The sequence below is a fragment of the Sinohyriopsis cumingii genome, unplaced genomic scaffold (genome assembly GCF_028554795.1).
Source record: "Sinohyriopsis cumingii isolate HCF-2022 unplaced genomic scaffold, ASM2855479v2 utg003710l, whole genome shotgun sequence".
NCBI classification, from domain to species: domain Eukaryota; kingdom Metazoa; phylum Mollusca; class Bivalvia; order Unionida; family Unionidae; genus Sinohyriopsis; species Sinohyriopsis cumingii.
Window position 1 is genome coordinate 18,330 of NW_028316573.1, and position 19,806 is coordinate 38,135.

The 19,806-nt window shown below is 37.6% G+C and overlaps 4 non-coding genes and 2 pseudogenes across 4 annotated transcripts; all 6 read left to right on the forward strand.

Moving 5' to 3' along the window:
- The first annotated feature begins 3,368 nt into the window (after nucleotides 1-3,368).
- On the forward strand, nucleotides 3,369-3,565 carry LOC149769481 (U2 spliceosomal RNA). Its single transcript, XR_016419153.1, has one exon. It is a non-coding gene; the product is annotated as a U2 spliceosomal RNA (small nuclear RNA).
- A 1,300-nt stretch (nucleotides 3,566-4,865) lies between these two features.
- On the forward strand, nucleotides 4,866-5,058 carry LOC149769482 (U2 spliceosomal RNA). The gene has a single exon (XR_016419145.1). It is a non-coding gene; the product is annotated as a U2 spliceosomal RNA (small nuclear RNA).
- Nucleotides 5,059-6,370: 1,312 nt separating this feature from the next.
- On the forward strand, nucleotides 6,371-6,478 carry LOC149769483 (U2 spliceosomal RNA; annotated as a pseudogene).
- Nucleotides 6,479-11,733: 5,255 nt separating this feature from the next.
- Nucleotides 11,734-11,930, forward strand: LOC149769484 (U2 spliceosomal RNA). The gene has a single exon (XR_016419149.1). It is a non-coding gene; the product is annotated as a U2 spliceosomal RNA (small nuclear RNA).
- Nucleotides 11,931-13,230: 1,300 nt separating this feature from the next.
- LOC149769485 (U2 spliceosomal RNA) lies at nucleotides 13,231-13,338 on the forward strand (annotated as a pseudogene).
- A 5,256-nt stretch (nucleotides 13,339-18,594) lies between these two features.
- LOC149769486 (U2 spliceosomal RNA) lies at nucleotides 18,595-18,791 on the forward strand. The gene has a single exon (XR_016419146.1). It is a non-coding gene; the product is annotated as a U2 spliceosomal RNA (small nuclear RNA).
- The last annotated feature ends 1,015 nt before the right edge of the window (nucleotides 18,792-19,806 follow it).

The following is a 19,806-nucleotide window of genomic DNA, read 5'->3' on the forward strand; positions in this document are numbered from 1 at the left end:
ATATAACGACCTTGCAATTCGAAATCTGAAAACCATAATTTCTGAATTCCACCTAACTGATGCTTTTCGCCACCTCCATCCGTCTCATAAAACATATACATGGTATAAATTCTCTAAAGACCCATCCCTTGCTACCTTAGCCAGTAGGATTGATCGGTTTTATGTTTCAAACAGAATCAAAGATTATATTTTACACGCACAAATTGTTCCATTTTCCCAATCCGACCATGACGCGGTTTTTCTATCCCTGTCTTGTAATTCTTCTATCAACTTCGGTAAAGGCTACTGGAAATGCAACAATTCACTCCTAAGGCACACCGCTTTACGAACTCTCATCACTGGATTGTGTGAAAGAGAGTTCAGGTTTCATACTTTTACTTTAACATTTTGGGATGAACTGAAAACAAAAATTAAAGAGGAACTTATTCGTTATTCCAAAGACTATTCAAAAACTCAAGTATTCAGAGTTAAAACGATTGAAGAAAACGTATTACTGTCTGAGAAATGAATATAATACGAACAGTAACCCTGACTATCTCAACGAATTACTTGAACTGTCTATGAAAATGAAAGAAATCCATAATGAATATTACCAAGGCTCTATTATTCGAAGCAAAGCCAAAATACTCGACAATAATGAAAAACCTAGTAAATTCTTTTATCAAACTGAAAATAAACGAGGTGAGAAAAAATGTATTAACGAGATTCAACACAACAATATTTCTTATAAGTCTAGTTCAGACATTCTATCATGTTTTCAACAGTTCTATTCTGATTTATTTACCAACGAACCAATCGATGAAACTCTGTTTGAAGAATTTCTTCGTGATCTACCACACATAACTGAAGCTGAAAATGAATTCCTTGTAGGACCCATCACTAAAGACGAAATATGGCTATCTATTAACGGCATGAAGAATGATAAATCTCCCGGACCAGACGGTCTGTCAAAAGAGTTTTATGTCACCTTTTTTGACATTCTTGGCGAAAAACTTACCAAACTTTATAACATGATATTTGATGCCAGTACCTTAACAGATTCTCAAAAGCTCTCGTATATCACTCTTCTTTGTAAAGACCCTCAAAACCCGACCAATATGAAAAACTGGAGACCTATCTCACTACTTAACGTAGACTATAAAATCCTTTCCAAGATTATCAGCAATCGCCTCAGTAAAGTAATGTCAACAATTATTCATTTGGACCAAACCTGCGGAATCAAAGGTCGCTCTATATTTGACAACGGCCATCTAATCCGAAATATCTATGATTATATAGACCAAAAACAACTACAATGTGCCTTTATTTGCCTAGACCAAGAAAAAGCCTTTGACGGGGTGAACTACTCCTTTATGATGAAAACCTTAGAATCTTTTGGATTTCACGCTGATTTTATCAAATGGATTTCTATACTTTACACTGACATATCCTCCTCCGTCATCGTTAACAATCACATTTCAGAACCTTTCTCTATTTTACGAGGGGTTAGACAAGGCTGTAGTCTCTCCCCCCTTCTATATGTGCTAACTTATGAACCTTTTGCAGTCAAAATAAGGTCGGATACTGAAATTATTGGAATAAATATACCTGGTACTACGGAGACCTGCAAAATCTCCCTTTACGCAGATGACAGCACAGGATTTTGTTGCACCGACAAATCCATTGAGAAGTATCTCTTCTGGGCAGAAACATATTCAAAAACCTCTGGCGCCAAAATAAACTTTAGTAAATCAAATGGGATGTTTTTAGGAAAATGGAAATCTCGCAGTGATCATCCTTTCGGTATATCCTGGATTTACAAACAAAAAATAGTTGGTTTTCTTTTTGGACACAATTTAACACATGACGACTACTGGCATACCAGCTCAGCTCACCTCCAAAATACCTTGCACCTTTATAAAAGCCGAAAATTATCCCTTATTTCAAAGTCTAATATTGTCAATCTTCTCTCTTGCAGTAAAATTTGGTACACTGCCACTGTTATAGATTTGTCCAAACATTATATTACACTCATGAATAGAAATATATTCACTTATTTATGGGACTCTACTTTCGAACCCCTGGCCCGTGCTGTCTGTTATAATCCTTTTAAAAAGGGTGGTTTAAACATCACAAATATCGAATGTAAATTAAGAGCACTAAGACTACAGCACATGCAAAAATTACTTGATGACAACTACAACGCCAAGTGGAAGTTTTTCCCAAGATATTGGATCGGATTGCAATTAAGGACGTATAACCCCAAATTAAGTTTAAATATATACACACACACTCTATACGCTCCCCAATTTTACAAAAATTGTTTAAATATCCTTAAAGATTTCACAGAAAAGAACCCCAGTTTTGCTTTTGGCACTGCCCCCACCAAAACCTTTTATCAATTAAACCTGAAAAATTTCGTTCTAGAACCAAAAATCCACAAACTTTACACTATCGATTTCACTATGGTATGGAAAAATTTACACAATCAATTCCTCGACCCAATCACCAGAGATGTGTGTTTTAAAACCATTCACGATATTTTACCAGTAAATTACAACATGTTCCTCAAGAATATTTCCAAGTCCAAGCTGTGCACGTTTTGCGGCGACATCGAAACAACAGATCACTTATTTTTTGAATGTGAGTTGGTATACCCGCTACAACGCCTTGTAATTAAATGGATCAAACAACTGTCACGAAATTCATTCAACACCTTCTATTCATTCTTAAAATTCGGTGTTCTCCCTAAAGAAGCTTCGTTCCCAGAGCCAGAATTCGAAAACCTTTGCCTCCTCTTATCAGCTGAATACAAATATGTCATCTGGTGCAAACGTGTTCGTGCCTATTTTTATAAGGAATCTGTCACATCCAACACCCTTCTCAACTTCTTCCTTAACCGACTAAAGTGTAGAATACGAGCCGATTTTCATAGATATCATGTCGTAGAATTTCTTGACAGATGGTGCCTGGCAGGCCTTTTCTGTTCGCTATACAACTTTGAATTAGTTATTGATTTAAGTCTGTGACGATAATAAACCATTAAATCCAATCTCACACGAACCTTACATGTGTAAATATGTATGTACGTTAATTATTTATAATTCCTATATTTCAAGCATGCATAATTATGTGTGTATCATACTTGTAACACATATAATTGTTCATTCGTACAGATCTACATCACTTCAGATATCTACATTGTAATTTTTTTTTTTTTTTTTTTTCTTTCATATGCACCATCCTATTGTGTTTTTACATGCATATCAACGTGAAGGACAGTGTGTCTGGGTGTATGTAAGTGTGCAGGAGTAAGTGTTAGTCCAACGCTTACTTTTTATTTATTTATGGTGTAAGCTGATACATGTAATTATTTGTATTTTGTTATCATCTATTTGTATCAATAAACAATTATGAAAATTAAAAAAAGTATCTGTTCTTATCAGCTTAATATCTGATACGTCCCCCATTGGGGGACTTCGATATTAAACTGATTTTTGGAACTGGGTGAGATGTCAGGGGCTTGCTCCGCTCTCGCCACGGGTTGGCCCGGTATTGCAGTACCTCCGGGATTGGCCCACTCCCCATGGGGAGTAATGAAAACAACTAACAATAATAAATCCATCTACACCTAAGTTGCTATTTAAGATTCCAAACTTTCAGGCATTTACTTTTTGTAATTTGTAGGGGTTTATTATTATCATTATTAATCGTAATTTTAATAATAATAATATTATTATTATTATTATTATTATTATCATTATTATTATTATTATTGTGAAGGGACTCAGGACCAATTGACACCAGCTGAAGGCTAGATGATATCTTAATGTCTTGTAACCTAAACTCGTATGCGGAGGCCAATTTCTCATGGTCTGATCTTTCTCCATTTCAGATGCCACTAATTTAGAACGGAGGACTGACAATTCACTTGTGACTATGCTACACTCGACGATTTCTAGTTCAACAAATGAACACCGTAAGTACACGGACGACACTGTCCCTTCCTAACTCCGGCAATTTCTTCCAATGCATCGCTAGCTAGCTCATTCAGCTGTGTTCCTTGCAATATTCACTTAAAAGGGGCGATGTTTTCATGTCATTTCCAATGGAATACAAGCGCTTTGATTCAGGTGGATTTTTCATCGACAGTGGCCTTGATAGGAGTCAGAGAGGATGCTTACGACTGGCTACCATGGCCCGCGCATGAGCAGATGGGTGAAAATTGGACTGTTTTTTTTTTTTTTTTTGTTTTTTTTTGGCCATTGGATTTAAATTTTTGAGGGCATTAGTTAATCAGTCGTTGGTCAAGTTAGGTGAGGTCTGCTATACAACAACAATCAGGTCGTGTTTAATCCGGACAAAATGTGCGAACCTGCAAACGCCGATTTGTTGAGTAAGGAAAATCGGGACTCCCAATTGCCTTGTATTGCGGCCTTTCTCTGATGTATTTTCTAATGTGCGTAGAAGGTCTACCTTACTTGATAGCACTGTCAAGTTACGTCTTTCTTCTTCTCTCTAACAACACCCGCTTGGGTCCATCGATCGTGAACTGTGATGACGTCATGACGCTAAACTACGTCTCAATGATTAAGCTGAACAGTTGGAAGAGGGCCAATTTCCGAAGCCGACGTTGCACTACAGTACTCACGTTTTACATTAGAGTAACATCAAAATGTCCTAGAAATGACATCCTCTGTAGGAGTACCATACCATGATGAGGGGAGCACTATTGGAACGATGATAGCAGTGTCATTGTTGAGAATATGGCCAGGACGATAGGAACTGGTGGGCCTAAATAATTATATCGGTTGGATGATCAGAAGATAATTTAGGACTTGTTCAAAAAATGTTATATATAAAACTTTGAAAATGATCGATACTTTATCGCTTCTCGGCCTTTTGGCTAAGATCAAAGTGTAGTATCTGTTCTTATCAGCTTAATATCTGATACGTCCCCCATTGGGGGACTTCGATATTAAACTGATTTTTGGAACTGGGTGAGATGTCAGGGGCTTGCTCCGCTCTCGCCACGGGTTGGCCCGGTATTGCAGTACCTCCGGGATTGGCCCACTCCCCATGGGGAGTAATGAAAACAACTAACAATAATAAATCCATCTACACCTAAGTTGCTATTTAAGATTCCAAACTTTCAGGCATTTACTTTTTGTAATTTGTAGGGGTTTATTATTATCATTATTAATCGTAATTTTAATAATAACAATAATAATAATAATATTATTATTATTATTATTATTATTATCATTATTATTATTATTATTGTGAAGGGACTCAGGACCAATTGACACCAGCTGAAGGCTAAATGATATCTTAATGTCTTGTAACCTAAACTCGTATGTGGAGGCCAATTTCTCATGGTCTGATCTTTCTCCATTTCAGATGCCACTAATTTAGAACGGAGGACTGACAATTCACTTGTGACTATGCTACACTCGACGATTTCTAGTTCAACAAATGAACACCGTAAGTACACGGACGACACTGTCCCTTCCTAACTCCGGCAATTTCTTCCAATGCATCGCTAGCTAGCTCATTCAGCTGTGTTCCTTGCAATATTCACTTAAAAGGGGCGATGTTTTCATGTCATTTCCAATGGAATACAAGCGCTTTGATTCAGGTGGATTTTTCATCGACAGTGGCCTTGATAGGAGTCAGAGAGGATGCTTACGACTGGCTACCATGGCCCGCGCATGAGCAGATGGGTGAAAATTGGACTGTTTTTTTTTTGTTTTTTTTTTTTTTTTGGCCATTGGATTTAAATGTTTGAGGGCATTAGTTAATCAGTCGTTGGTCAAGTTAGGTGAGGTCTGCTATACAACAACAATCAGGTCGTGTTTAATCCGGACAAAATGTGCGAACCTGCAAACGCCGATTTGTTGAGTAAGGAAAATCGGGACTCCCAATTGCCTTGTATTGCGGCCTTTCTCTGATGTATTTTCTAATGTGCGTAGAAGGTCTACCTTACTTGATAGCACTGTCAAGTTACGTCTTTCTTCTTCTCTCTAACAACACCCGCTTGGGTCCATCGATCGTGAACTGTGATGACGTCATGACGCTAAACTACGTCTCAATGATTAAGCTGAACAGTTGGAAGAGGGCCAATTTCCGAAGCCGACGTTGCACTACAGTACTCACGTTTTACATTAGAGTAACATCAAAATGTCCTAGAAATGACATCCTCCGTAGGAGTACCATACCATGATGAGGGGAGCACTATTGGAACGATGATAGCAGTGTCATTGTTGAGAATATGGCCAGGACGATAGGAACTGGTGGGCCTAAATAATTATATCGGTTGGATGATCAGAAGATAATTTAGGACTTGTTCAAAAAATGTTATATATAAAACTTTGAAAATGATCGATACTTTATCGCTTCTCGGCCTTTTGGCTAAGATCAAAGTGTAGTATCTGTTCTTATCAGCGATCTACCACGACTGTGTGTTATTCTTTTGGATTTTAATTGTGCATTATCCTTTTGGATTTCGAAATGTATCGCCATTTGGAAGTAAACCTGGAAAAATACATCGAGCCAGACATCTTCTTTCGGACCGTTAGGGTCGACGGCCGACTTCAAAGAGAAGACGCCATGAGGAAGCTTGAAGCAGCTGGTATCAATCACAACGACATCAAAGGAATGTATAGAGAGGGGGAGAATGCTCCATGGTGCGTAGTTCTCACCAGCAAGGAAAAAGCTAGAAATTGTAAAGGCGACGGTATCCGGTATATCGCACGCCAAATTGTCGAGTTACGTATCCACTGGCTGCCATTATATATATCTGACAATATAATCCATGACGTTTTGAAAGAATTTGGAACAATTTTAGATATACAGAGAGAAAACACCTTACTCGCCAAGGAATGCCTAGTGGAGAATGGAACCCGATTGGTGAAATTGGAAACCACAGAAATCGACATCAAACATATACCGCACATCATTTCACTAGGCACCATAGGCATGCTTATTACCATGAAGGGCCGTCCCCCCCATGCCTGAAATGCCGACAATGCGGCCACTTGAGAAAAGATTGTCCCCAAAAGGGACCATCGTACGCTACTGCAGCCTCCTTAAACACCAATAAACCGCAAGCATCCAAAACCACAACACCCGCTGCAACAGGTAACACACCGACACCAGCACCTCCATCGACAACATCGACAACACCTGCTACCACCAGTACATCAACTTCAACACCCCCTGCCATTCCTACGCCTTCAGTAGCGCCCCCATCGACAACACCACCTGAAGAAATGGAGACTCCAATTGAAGAAAACCCACCTACATCAACTAATGACAAACGAGAACTGTTTGACCTCGAAGAATATAAGTGGACGGTCGTAACGAATAAAAAAGCGAGAACACAATCAAACCAGAGTGAAGAGAGTGAAATGTTTTCCTAACACCCCCATTGAACACACCGTCAACGCTTAACCGACCTAGGACTGTACAAGGACTTTTGAATGCGCCCCCATGGATCAGTACAAGACCAAGACTGCCTTATGGACTATGATTTTGAACTGTGGACTCTCATATTCAGGCTACGGCCTGTTAACCTTTCACTCAAGTTTGTTTTTTCTTATTTCGCAAATGCTTTGGAATTGTGTAATTCGGATTCATGTGCTTCACGGTATGGTCTCACTACATTTTCCCCATCACTACTCCCTATCAATCGATCTTTCATTTTCATTCATTGTTATACCTCCATGTTATTTTCTCTCCTTCCTTTTCGATTTCTACATTTTCCCTATCAACCACACCCTACTCCTCATTTCCACCCACATTAGGAATATTTCTAATATGTATATCATGGTCGCCATATTCTCATCTGTAGAAGCCCTCATCATACTTAACCATGTACGCACCAATATTATTATACAACACAATGGCTCAGAACATTAATATTATTAGTCTTAATTGCAATGGGCTCCGTCTAAATACTTGTAGCAAATTACATGAAATTGATCTTTTAATAAAATTATACCATATCGATATTCTAATCCTGCAAGAAACTCACATTGATAACCAATCCTCAGCCAAAGATATTCAAACTAAATTAAGATGCCACAATGCCATTTGGAGCTTTGGCACAAATAGATCATGCGGAGTAGTTTTACTAAATTTTAACATTCAAATAGACTTTTCTAAATTTGACACAGACTTTGATGGTCGATTCATTTGCCTTGATCTAATATTTAATACTACTCCATATCGTATTATTAATATATATGCCCCGAATTCCGACTCTACGAAAAACGAGTTCTTTAATACACTGTACCCCTTTTTGGCCGGGCAACATAACCTTATATTAGCTGGAGATTTCAACTGTGTCACAAATTCCAAATTAGATAGAATCGGAAGTTTAGACGAATATAACGACCTTGCAATTCGAAATCTGAAAACCATAATTTCTGAATTCCACCTAACTGATGCTTTTCGCCACCTCCATCCGTCTCATAAAACATATACATGGTATAAATTCTCTAAAGACCCATCCCTTGCTACCTTAGCCAGTAGGATTGATCGGTTTTATGTTTCAAACAGAATCAAAGATTATATTTTACACGCACAAATTGTTCCATTTTCCCAATCCGACCATGACGCGGTTTTTCTATCCCTGTCTTGTAATTCTTCTATCAACTTCGGTAAAGGCTACTGGAAATGCAACAATTCACTCCTAAGGCACACCGCTTTACGAACTCTCATCACTGGATTGTGTGAAAGAGAGTTCAGGTTTCATACTTTTACTTTAACATTTTGGGATGAACTGAAAACAAAAATTAAAGAGGAACTTATTCGTTATTCCAAAGACTATTCAAAACTCAAGTATTCAGAGTTAAAACGATTGAAGAAAACGTATTACTGTCTGAGAAATGAATATAATACGAACAGTAACCCTGACTATCTCAACGAATTACTTGAACTGTCTATGAAAATGAAAGAAATCCATAATGAATATTACCAAGGCTCTATTATTCGAAGCAAAGCCAAAATACTCGACAATAATGAAAAACCTAGTAAATTCTTTTATCAAACTGAAAATAAACGAGGTGAGAAAAAATGTATTAACGAGATTCAACACAACAATATTTCTTATAAGTCTAGTTCAGACATTCTATCATGTTTTCAACAGTTCTATTCTGATTTATTTACCAACGAACCAATCGATGAAACTCTGTTTGAAGAATTTCTTCGTGATCTACCACACATAACTGAAGCTGAAAATGAATTCCTTGTAGGACCCATCACTAAAGACGAAATATGGCTATCTATTAACGGCATGAAGAATGATAAATCTCCCGGACCAGACGGTCTGTCAAAAGAGTTTTATGTCACCTTTTTTGACATTCTTGGCGAAAAACTTACCAAACTTTATAACATGATATTTGATGCCAGTACCTTAACAGATTCTCAAAAGCTCTCGTATATCACTCTTCTTTGTAAAGACCCTCAAAACCCGACCAATATGAAAAACTGGAGACCTATCTCACTACTTAACGTAGACTATAAAATCCTTTCCAAGATTATCAGCAATCGCCTCAGTAAAGTAATGTCAACAATTATTCATTTGGACCAAACCTGCGGAATCAAAGGTCGCTCTATATTTGACAACGGCCATCTAATCCGAAATATCTATGATTATATAGACCAAAAACAACTACAATGTGCCTTTATTTGCCTAGACCAAGAAAAAGCCTTTGACGGGGTGAACTACTCCTTTATGATGAAAACCTTAGAATCTTTTGGATTTCACGCTGATTTTATCAAATGGATTTCTATACTTTACACTGACATATCCTCCTCCGTCATCGTTAACAATCACATTTCAGAACCTTTCTCTATTTTACGAGGGGTTAGACAAGGCTGTAGTCTCTCCCCCCTTCTATATGTGCTAACTTATGAACCTTTTGCAGTCAAAATAAGGTCGGATACTGAAATTATTGGAATAAATATACCTGGTACTACGGAGACCTGCAAAATCTCCCTTTACGCAGATGACAGCACAGGATTTTGTTGCACCGACAAATCCATTGAGAAGTATCTCTTCTGGGCAGAAACATATTCAAAAACCTCTGGCGCCAAAATAAACTTTAGTAAATCAAATGGGATGTTTTTAGGAAAATGGAAATCTCGCAGTGATCATCCTTTCGGTATATCCTGGATTTACAAACAAAAAATAGTTGGTTTTCTTTTTGGACACAATTTAACACATGACGACTACTGGCATACCAGCTCAGCTCACCTCCAAAATACCTTGCACCTTTATAAAAGCCGAAAATTATCCCTTATTTCAAAGTCTAATATTGTCAATCTTCTCTCTTGCAGTAAAATTTGGTACACTGCCACTGTTATAGATTTGTCCAAACATTATATTACACTCATGAATAGAAATATATTCACTTATTTATGGGACTCTACTTTCGAACCCCTGGCCCGTGCTGTCTGTTATAATCCTTTTAAAAAGGGTGGTTTAAACATCACAAATATCGAATGTAAATTAAGAGCACTAAGACTACAGCACATGCAAAAATTACTTGATGACAACTACAACGCCAAGTGGAAGTTTTTCCCAAGATATTGGATCGGATTGCAATTAAGGACGTATAACCCCAAATTAAGTTTAAATATATACACACACACTCTATACGCTCCCCAATTTTACAAAAATTGTTTAAATATCCTTAAAGATTTCACAGAAAAGAACCCCAGTTTTGCTTTTGGCACTGCCCCCACCAAAACCTTTTATCAATTAAACCTGAAAAATTTCGTTCTAGAACCAAAAATCCACAAACTTTACACTATCGATTTCACTATGGTATGGAAAAATTTACACAATCAATTCCTCGACCCAATCACCAGAGATGTGTGTTTTAAAACCATTCACGATATTTTACCAGTAAATTACAACATGTTCCTCAAGAATATTTCCAAGTCCAAGCTGTGCACGTTTTGCGGCGACATCGAAACAACAGATCACTTATTTTTTGAATGTGAGTTGGTATACCCGCTACAACGCCTTGTAATTAAATGGATCAAACAACTGTCACGAAATTCATTCAACACCTTCTATTCATTCTTAAAATTCGGTGTTCTCCCTAAAGAAGCTTCGTTCCCAGAGCCAGAATTCGAAAACCTTTGCCTCCTCTTATCAGCTGAATACAAATATGTCATCTGGTGCAAACGTGTTCGTGCCTATTTTTATAAGGAATCTGTCACATCCAACACCCTTCTCAACTTCTTCCTTAACCGACTAAAGTGTAGAATACGAGCCGATTTTCATAGATATCATGTCGTAGAATTTCTTGACAGATGGTGCCTGGCAGGCCTTTTCTGTTCGCTATACAACTTTGAATTAGTTATTGATTTAAGTCTGTGACGATAATAAACCATTAAATCCAATCTCACACGAACCTTACATGTGTAAATATGTATGTACGTTAATTATTTATAATTCCTATATTTCAAGCATGCATAATTATGTTTGTATCATACTTGTAACACATATAATTGTTCATTCGTACAGATCTACATCACTTCAGATATCTACATTGTAATTTTTTTTTTTTTTTTTTTCTTTCATATGCACCATCCTATTGTGTTTTTACATGTATATCAATGTGAAGGACAGTGTGTCTGGGTGTATGTAAGTGTGCAGGAGTAAGTGTTAGTCCAACGCTTACTTTTTATTTATTTATGGTGTAAGCTGATACATGTAATTATTTGTATTTTGTTATCATCTATTTGTATCAATAAACAATTATGAAAATTAAAAAAAGTATCTGTTCTTATCAGCTTAATATCTGATACGTCCCCCATTGGGTGACTTCGATATTAAACTGATTTTTGGAACTGGGTGAGATGTCAGGGGCTTGCTCCGCTCTCGCCACGGGTTGGCCCGGTATTGCAGTACCTCCGGGATTGGCCCACTCCCCATGGGGAGTAATGAAAACAACTAACAATAATAAATCCATCTACACCTAAGTTGCTATTTAAGATTCCAAACTTTCAGGCATTTACTTTTTGTAATTTGTAGGGGTTTATTATTATCATTATTAATCTTAATTTTAATAATAATAATATTATTATTATTATTATTATTATTATCATTATTATTATTATTATTGTGAAGGGACTCAGGACCAATTGACACCAGCTGAAGGCTAGATGATATCTTAATGTCTTGTAACCTAAACTCGTATGCGGAGGCCAATTTCTCATGGTCTGATCTTTCTCCATTTCAGATGCCACTAATTTAGAACGGAGGACTGACAATTCACTTGTGACTATGCTACACTCGACGATTTCTAGTTCAACAAATGAACACCGTAAGTACACGGACGACACTGTCCCTTCCTAACTCCGGCAATTTCTTCCAATGCATCGCTAGCTAGCTCATTCAGCTGTGTTCCTTGCAATATTCACTTAAAAGGGGCGATGTTTTCATGTCATTTCCAATGGAATACAAGCGCTTTGATTCAGGTGGATTTTTCATCGACAGTGGCCTTGATAGGAGTCAGAGAGGATGCTTACGACTGGCTACCATGGCCCGCGCATGAGCAGATGGGTGAAAATTGGACTGTTTTTTTTTTGTTTTTTTTTTTTTTTTGGCCATTGGATTTAAATGTTTGAGGGCATTAGTTAATCAGTCGTTGGTCAAGTTAGGTGAGGTCTGCTATACAACAACAATCAGGTCGTGTTTAATCCGGACAAAATGTGCGAACCTGCAAACGCCGATTTGTTGAGTAAGGAAAATCGGGACTCCCAATTGCCTTGTATTGCGGCCTTTCTCTGATGTATTTTCTAATGTGCGTAGAAGGTCTACCTTACTTGATAGCACTGTCAAGTTACGTCTTTCTTCTTCTCTCTAACAACACCCGCTTGGGTCCATCGATCGTGAACTGTGATGACGTCATGACGCTAAACTACGTCTCAATGATTAAGCTGAACAGTTGGAAGAGGGCCAATTTCCGAAGCCGACGTTGCACTACAGTACTCACGTTTTACATTAGAGTAACATCAAAATGTCCTAGAAATGACATCCTCCGTAGGAGTACCATACCATGATGAGGGGAGCACTATTGGAACGATGATAGCAGTGTCATTGTTGAGAATATGGCCAGGACGATAGGAACTGGTGGGCCTAAATAATTATATCGGTTGGATGATCAGAAGATAATTTAGGACTTGTTCAAAAAATGTTATATATAAAACTTTGAAAATGATCGATACTTTATCGCTTCTCGGCCTTTTGGCTAAGATCAAAGTGTAGTATCTGTTCTTATCAGCGATCTACCACGACTGTGTGTTATTCTTTTGGATTTTAATTGTGCATTATCCTTTTGGATTTCGAAATGTATCGCCATTTGGAAGTAAACCTGGAAAAATACATCGAGCCAGACATCTTCTTTCGGACCGTTAGGGTCGACGGCCGACTTCAAAGAGAAGACGCCATGAGGAAGCTTGAAGCAGCTGGTATCAATCACAACGACATCAAAGGAATGTATAGAGAGGGGGAGAATGCTCCATGGTGCGTAGTTCTCACCAGCAAGGAAAAAGCTAGAAATTGTAAAGGCGACGGTATCCGGTATATCGCACGCCAAATTGTCGAGTTACGTATCCACTGGCTGCCATTATATATATCTGACAATATAATCCATGACGTTTTGAAAGAATTTGGAACAATTTTAGATATACAGAGAGAAAACACCTTACTCGCCAAGGAATGCCTAGTGGAGAATGGAACCCGATTGGTGAAATTGGAAACCACAGAAATCGACATCAAACATATACCGCACATCATTTCACTAGGCACCATAGGCATGCTTATTACCATGAAGGGCCGTCCCCCCCTATGCCTGAAATGCCGACAATGCGGCCACTTGAGAAAAGATTGTCCCCAAAAGGGACCATCGTACGCTACTGCAGCCTCCTTAAACACCAATAAACCGCAAGCATCCAAAACCACAACACCCGCTGCAACAGGTAACACACCGACACCAGCACCTCCATCGACAACATCGACAACACCTGCTACCACCAGTACATCAACTTCAACACCCCCTGCCATTCCTACGCCTTCAGTAGCGCCCCCATCGACAACACCACCTGAAGAAATGGAGACTCCAATTGAAGAAAACCCACCTACATCAACTAATGACAAACGAGAACTGTTTGACCTCGAAGAATATAAGTGGACGGTCGTAACGAATAAAAAAGCGAGAACACAATCAAACCAGAGTGAAGAGAGTGAAATGTTTTCCTAACACCCCCATTGAACACACCGTCAACGCTTAACCGACCTAGGACTGTACAAGGACTTTTGAATGCGCCCCCATGGATCAGTACAAGACCAAGACTGCCTTATGGACTATGATTTTGAACTGTGGACTCTCATATTCAGGCTACGGCCTGTTAACCTTTCACTCAAGTTTGTTTTTTCTTATTTCGCAAATGCTTTGGAATTGTGTAATTCGGATTCATGTGCTTCACGGTATGGTCTCACTACATTTTCCCCATCACTACTCCCTATCAATCGATCTTTCATTTTCATTCATTGTTATACCTCCATGTTATTTTCTCTCCTTCCTTTTCGATTTCTACATTTTCCCTATCAACCACACCCTACTCCTCATTTCCACCCACATTAGGAATATTTCTAATATGTATATCATGGTCGCCATATTCTCATCTGTAGAAGCCCTCATCATACTTAACCATGTACGCACCAATATTATTATACAACACAATGGCTCAGAACATTAATATTATTAGTCTTAATTGCAATGGGCTCCGTCTAAATACTTGTAGCAAATTACATGAAATTGATCTTTTAATAAAATTATACCATATCGATATTCTAATCCTGCAAGAAACTCACATTGATAACCAATCCTCAGCCAAAGATATTCAAACTAAATTAAGATGCCACAATGCCATTTGGAGCTTTGGCACAAATAGATCATGCGGAGTAGTTTTACTAAATTTTAACATTCAAATAGACTTTTCTAAATTTGACACAGACTTTGATGGTCGATTCATTTGCCTTGATCTAATATTTAATACTACTCCATATCGTATTATTAATATATATGCCCCGAATTCCGACTCTACGAAAAACGAGTTCTTTAATACACTGTACCCCTTTTTGGCCGGGCAACATAACCTTATATTAGCTGGAGATTTCAACTGTGTCACAAATTCCAAATTAGATAGAATCGGAAGTTTAGACGAATATAACGACCTTGCAATTCGAAATCTGAAAACCATAATTTCTGAATTCCACCTAACTGATGCTTTTCGCCACCTCCATCCGTCTCATAAAACATATACATGGTATAAATTCTCTAAAGACCCATCCCTTGCTACCTTAGCCAGTAGGATTGATCGGTTTTATGTTTCAAACAGAATCAAAGATTATATTTTACACGCACAAATTGTTCCATTTTCCCAATCCGACCATGACGCGGTTTTTCTATCCCTGTCTTGTAATTCTTCTATCAACTTCGGTAAAGGCTACTGGAAATGCAACAATTCACTCCTAAGGCACACCGCTTTACGAACTCTCATCACTGGATTGTGTGAAAGAGAGTTCAGGTTTCATACTTTTACTTTAACATTTTGGGATGAACTGAAAACAAAAATTAAAGAGGAACTTATTCGTTATTCCAAAGACTATTCAAAACTCAAGTATTCAGAGTTAAAACGATTGAAGAAAACGTATTACTGTCTGAGAAATGAATATAATACGAACAGTAACCCTGACTATCTCAACGAATTACTTGAACTGTCTATGAAAATGAAAGAAATCCATAATGAATATTACCAAGGCTCTATTATTCGAAGCAAAGCCAAAATACTCGACAATAATGAAAAACCTAGTAAATTCTTTTATCAAACTGAAAATAAACGAGGTGAGAAAAAATGTATTAACGAGATTCAACACAACAATATTTCTTATAAGTCTAGTTCAGACATTCTATCATGTTTTCAACAGTTCTATTCTGATTTATTTACCAACGAACCAATCGATGAAACTCTGTTTGAAGAATTTCTTCGTGATCTACCACACATAACTGAAGCTGAAAATGAATTCCTTGTAGGACCCATCACTAAAGACGAAATATGGCTATCTATTAACGGCATGAAGAATGATAAATCTCCCGGACCAGACGGTCTGTCAAAAGAGTTTTATGTCACCTTTTTTGACATTCTTGGCGAAAAACTTACCAAACTTTATAACATGATATTTGATGCCAGTACCTTAACAGATTCTCAAAAGCTCTCGTATATCACTCTTCTTTGTAAAGACCCTCAAAACCCGACCAATATGAAAAACTGGAGACCTATCTCACTACTTAACGTAGACTATAAAATCCTTTCCAAGATTATCAGCAATCGCCTCAGTAAAGTAATGTCAACAATTATTCATTTGGACCAAACCTGCGGAATCAAAGGTCGCTCTATATTTGACAACGGCCATCTAATCCGAAATATCTATGATTATATAGACCAAAAACAACTACAATGTGCCTTTATTTGCCTAGACCAAGAAAAAGCCTTTGACGGGGTGAACTACTCCTTTATGATGAAAACCTTAGAATCTTTTGGATTTCACGCTGATTTTATCAAATGGATTTCTATACTTTACACTGACATATCCTCCTCCGTCATCGTTAACAATCACATTTCAGAACCTTTCTCTATTTTACGAGGGGTTAGACAAGGCTGTAGTCTCTCCCCCCTTCTATATGTGCTAACTTATGAACCTTTTGCAGTCAAAATAAGGTCGGATACTGAAATTATTGGAATAAATATACCTGGTACTACGGAGACCTGCAAAATCTCCCTTTACGCAGATGACAGCACAGGATTTTGTTGCACCGACAAATCCATTGAGAAGTATCTCTTCTGGGCAGAAACATATTCAAAAACCTCTGGCGCCAAAATAAACTTTAGTAAATCAAATGGGATGTTTTTAGGAAAATGGAAATCTCGCAGTGATCATCCTTTCGGTATATCCTGGATTTACAAACAAAAAATAGTTGGTTTTCTTTTTGGACACAATTTAACACATGACGACTACTGGCATACCAGCTCAGCTCACCTCCAAAATACCTTGCACCTTTATAAAAGCCGAAAATTATCCCTTATTTCAAAGTCTAATATTGTCAATCTTCTCTCTTGCAGTAAAATTTGGTACACTGCCACTGTTATAGATTTGTCCAAACATTATATTACACTCATGAATAGAAATATGTTCACTTATTTATGGGACTCTACTTTCGAACCCCTGGCCCGTGCTGTCTGTTATAATCCTTTTAAAAAGGGTGGTTTAAACATCACAAATATCGAATGTAAATTAAGAGCACTAAGACTACAGCACATGCAAAAATTACTTGATGACAACTACAACGCCAAGTGGAAGTTTTTCCCAAGATATTGGATCGGATTGCAATTAAGGACGTATAACCCCAAATTAAGTTTAAATATATACACACACACTCTATACGCTCCCCAATTTTACAAAAATTGTTTAAATATCCTTAAAGATTTCACAGAAAAGAACCCCAGTTTTGCTTTTGGCACTGCCCCCACCAAAACCTTTTATCAATTAAACCTGAAAAATTTCGTTCTAGAACCAAAAATCCACAAACTTTACACTATCGATTTCACTATGGTATGGAAAAATTTACACAATCAATTCCTCGACCCAATCACCAGAGATGTGTGTTTTAAAACCATTCACGATATTTTACCAGTAAATTACAACATGTTCCTCAAGAATATTTCCAAGTCCAAGCTGTGCACGTTTTGCGGCGACATCGAAACAACAGATCACTTATTTTTTTAATGTGAGTTGGTATACCCGCTACAACGCCTTGTAATTAAATGGATCAAACAACTGTCACGAAATTCATTCAACACCTTCTATTCATTCTTAAAATTCGGTGTTCTCCCTAAAGAAGCTTCGTTCCCAGAGCCAGAATTCGAAAACCTTTGCCTCCTCTTATCAGCTGAATACAAATATGTCATCTGGTGCAAACGTGTTCGTGCCTATTTTTATAAGGAATCTGTCACATCCAACACCCTTCTCAACTTCTTCCTTAACCGACTAAAGTGTAGAATACGAGCCGATTTTCATAGATATCATGTCGTAGAATTTCTTGACAGATGGTGCCTGGCAGGCCTTTTCTGTTCGCTATACAACTTTGAATTAGTTATTGATTTAAGTCTGTGACGATAATAAACCATTAAATCCAATCTCACACGAACCTTACATGTGTAAATATGTATGTACGTTAATTATTTATAATTCCTATATTTCAAGCATGCATAATTATGTTTGTATCATACTTGTAACACATATAATTGTTCATTCGTACAGATCTACATCACTTCAGATATCTACATTGTAATTTTTTTTTTTTTTTTTTTCTTTCATATGCACCATCCTATTGTGTTTTTACATGTATATCAATGTGAAGGACAGTGTGTCTGGGTGTATGTAAGTGTGCAGGAGTAAGTGTTAGTCCAACGCTTACTTTTTATTTATTTATGGTGTAAGCTGATACATGTAATTATTTGTATTTTGTTATCATCTATTTGTATCAATAAACAATTATGAAAATTAAAAAAAGTATCTGTTCTTATCAGCTTAATATCTGATACGTCCCCCATTGGGGGACTTCGATATTAAACTGATTTTTGGAACTGGGTGAGATGTCAGGGGCTTGCTCCGCTCTCGCCACGGGTTGGCCCGGTATTGCAGTACCTCCGGGATTGGCCCACTCCCCATGGGGAGTAATGAAAACAACTAACAATAATAAATCCATCTACACCTAAGTTGCTATTTAAGATTCCAAACTTTCAGGCATTTACTTTTTGTAATTTGTAGGGGTTTATTATTATCATTATTAATCTTAATTTTAATAATAATAATATTATTATTATTATTATTATTATTATCATTATTATTATTATTATTGTGAAGGGACTCAGGACCAATTGACACCAGCTGAAGGCTAGATGATATCTTAATGTCTTGTAACCTAAACTCGTATGCGGAGGCCAATTTCTCATGGTCTGATCTTTCTCCATTTCAGATGCCACTAATTTAGAACGGAGGACTGACAATTCACTTGTGACTATGCTACACTCGACGATTTCTAGTTCAACAAATGAACACCGTAAGTACACGGACGACACTGTCCCTTCCTAACTCCGGCAATTTCTTCCAATGCATCGCTAGCTAGCTCATTCAGCTGTGTTCCTTGCAATATTCACTTAAAAGGGGCGATGTTTTCATGTCATTTCCAATGGAATACAAGCGCTTTGATTCAGGTGGATTTTTCATCGACAGTGGCCTTGATAGGAGTCAGAGAGGATGCTTACGACTGGCTACCATGGCCCGCGCATGAGCAGATGGGTGAAAATTGGACTGTTTTTTTTTTTTTTTTTTTTTTTTTTTTGGCCATTGGATTTAAATGTTTGAGGGCATTAGTTAATCAGTCGTTGGTCAAGTTAGGTGAGGTCTGCTATACAACAACAATCAGGTCGTGTTTAATCCGGACAAAATGTGCGAACCTGCAAACGCCGATTTGTTGAGTAAGGAAAATCGGGACTCCCAATTGCCTTGTATTGCGGCCTTTCTCTGATGTATTTTCTAATGTGCGTAGAAGGTCTACCTTACTTGATAGCACTGTCAAGTTACGTCTTTCTTCTTCTCTCTAACAACACCCGCTTGGGTCCATCGATCGTGAACTGTGATGACGTCATGACGCTAAACTACGTCTCAATGATTAAGCTGAA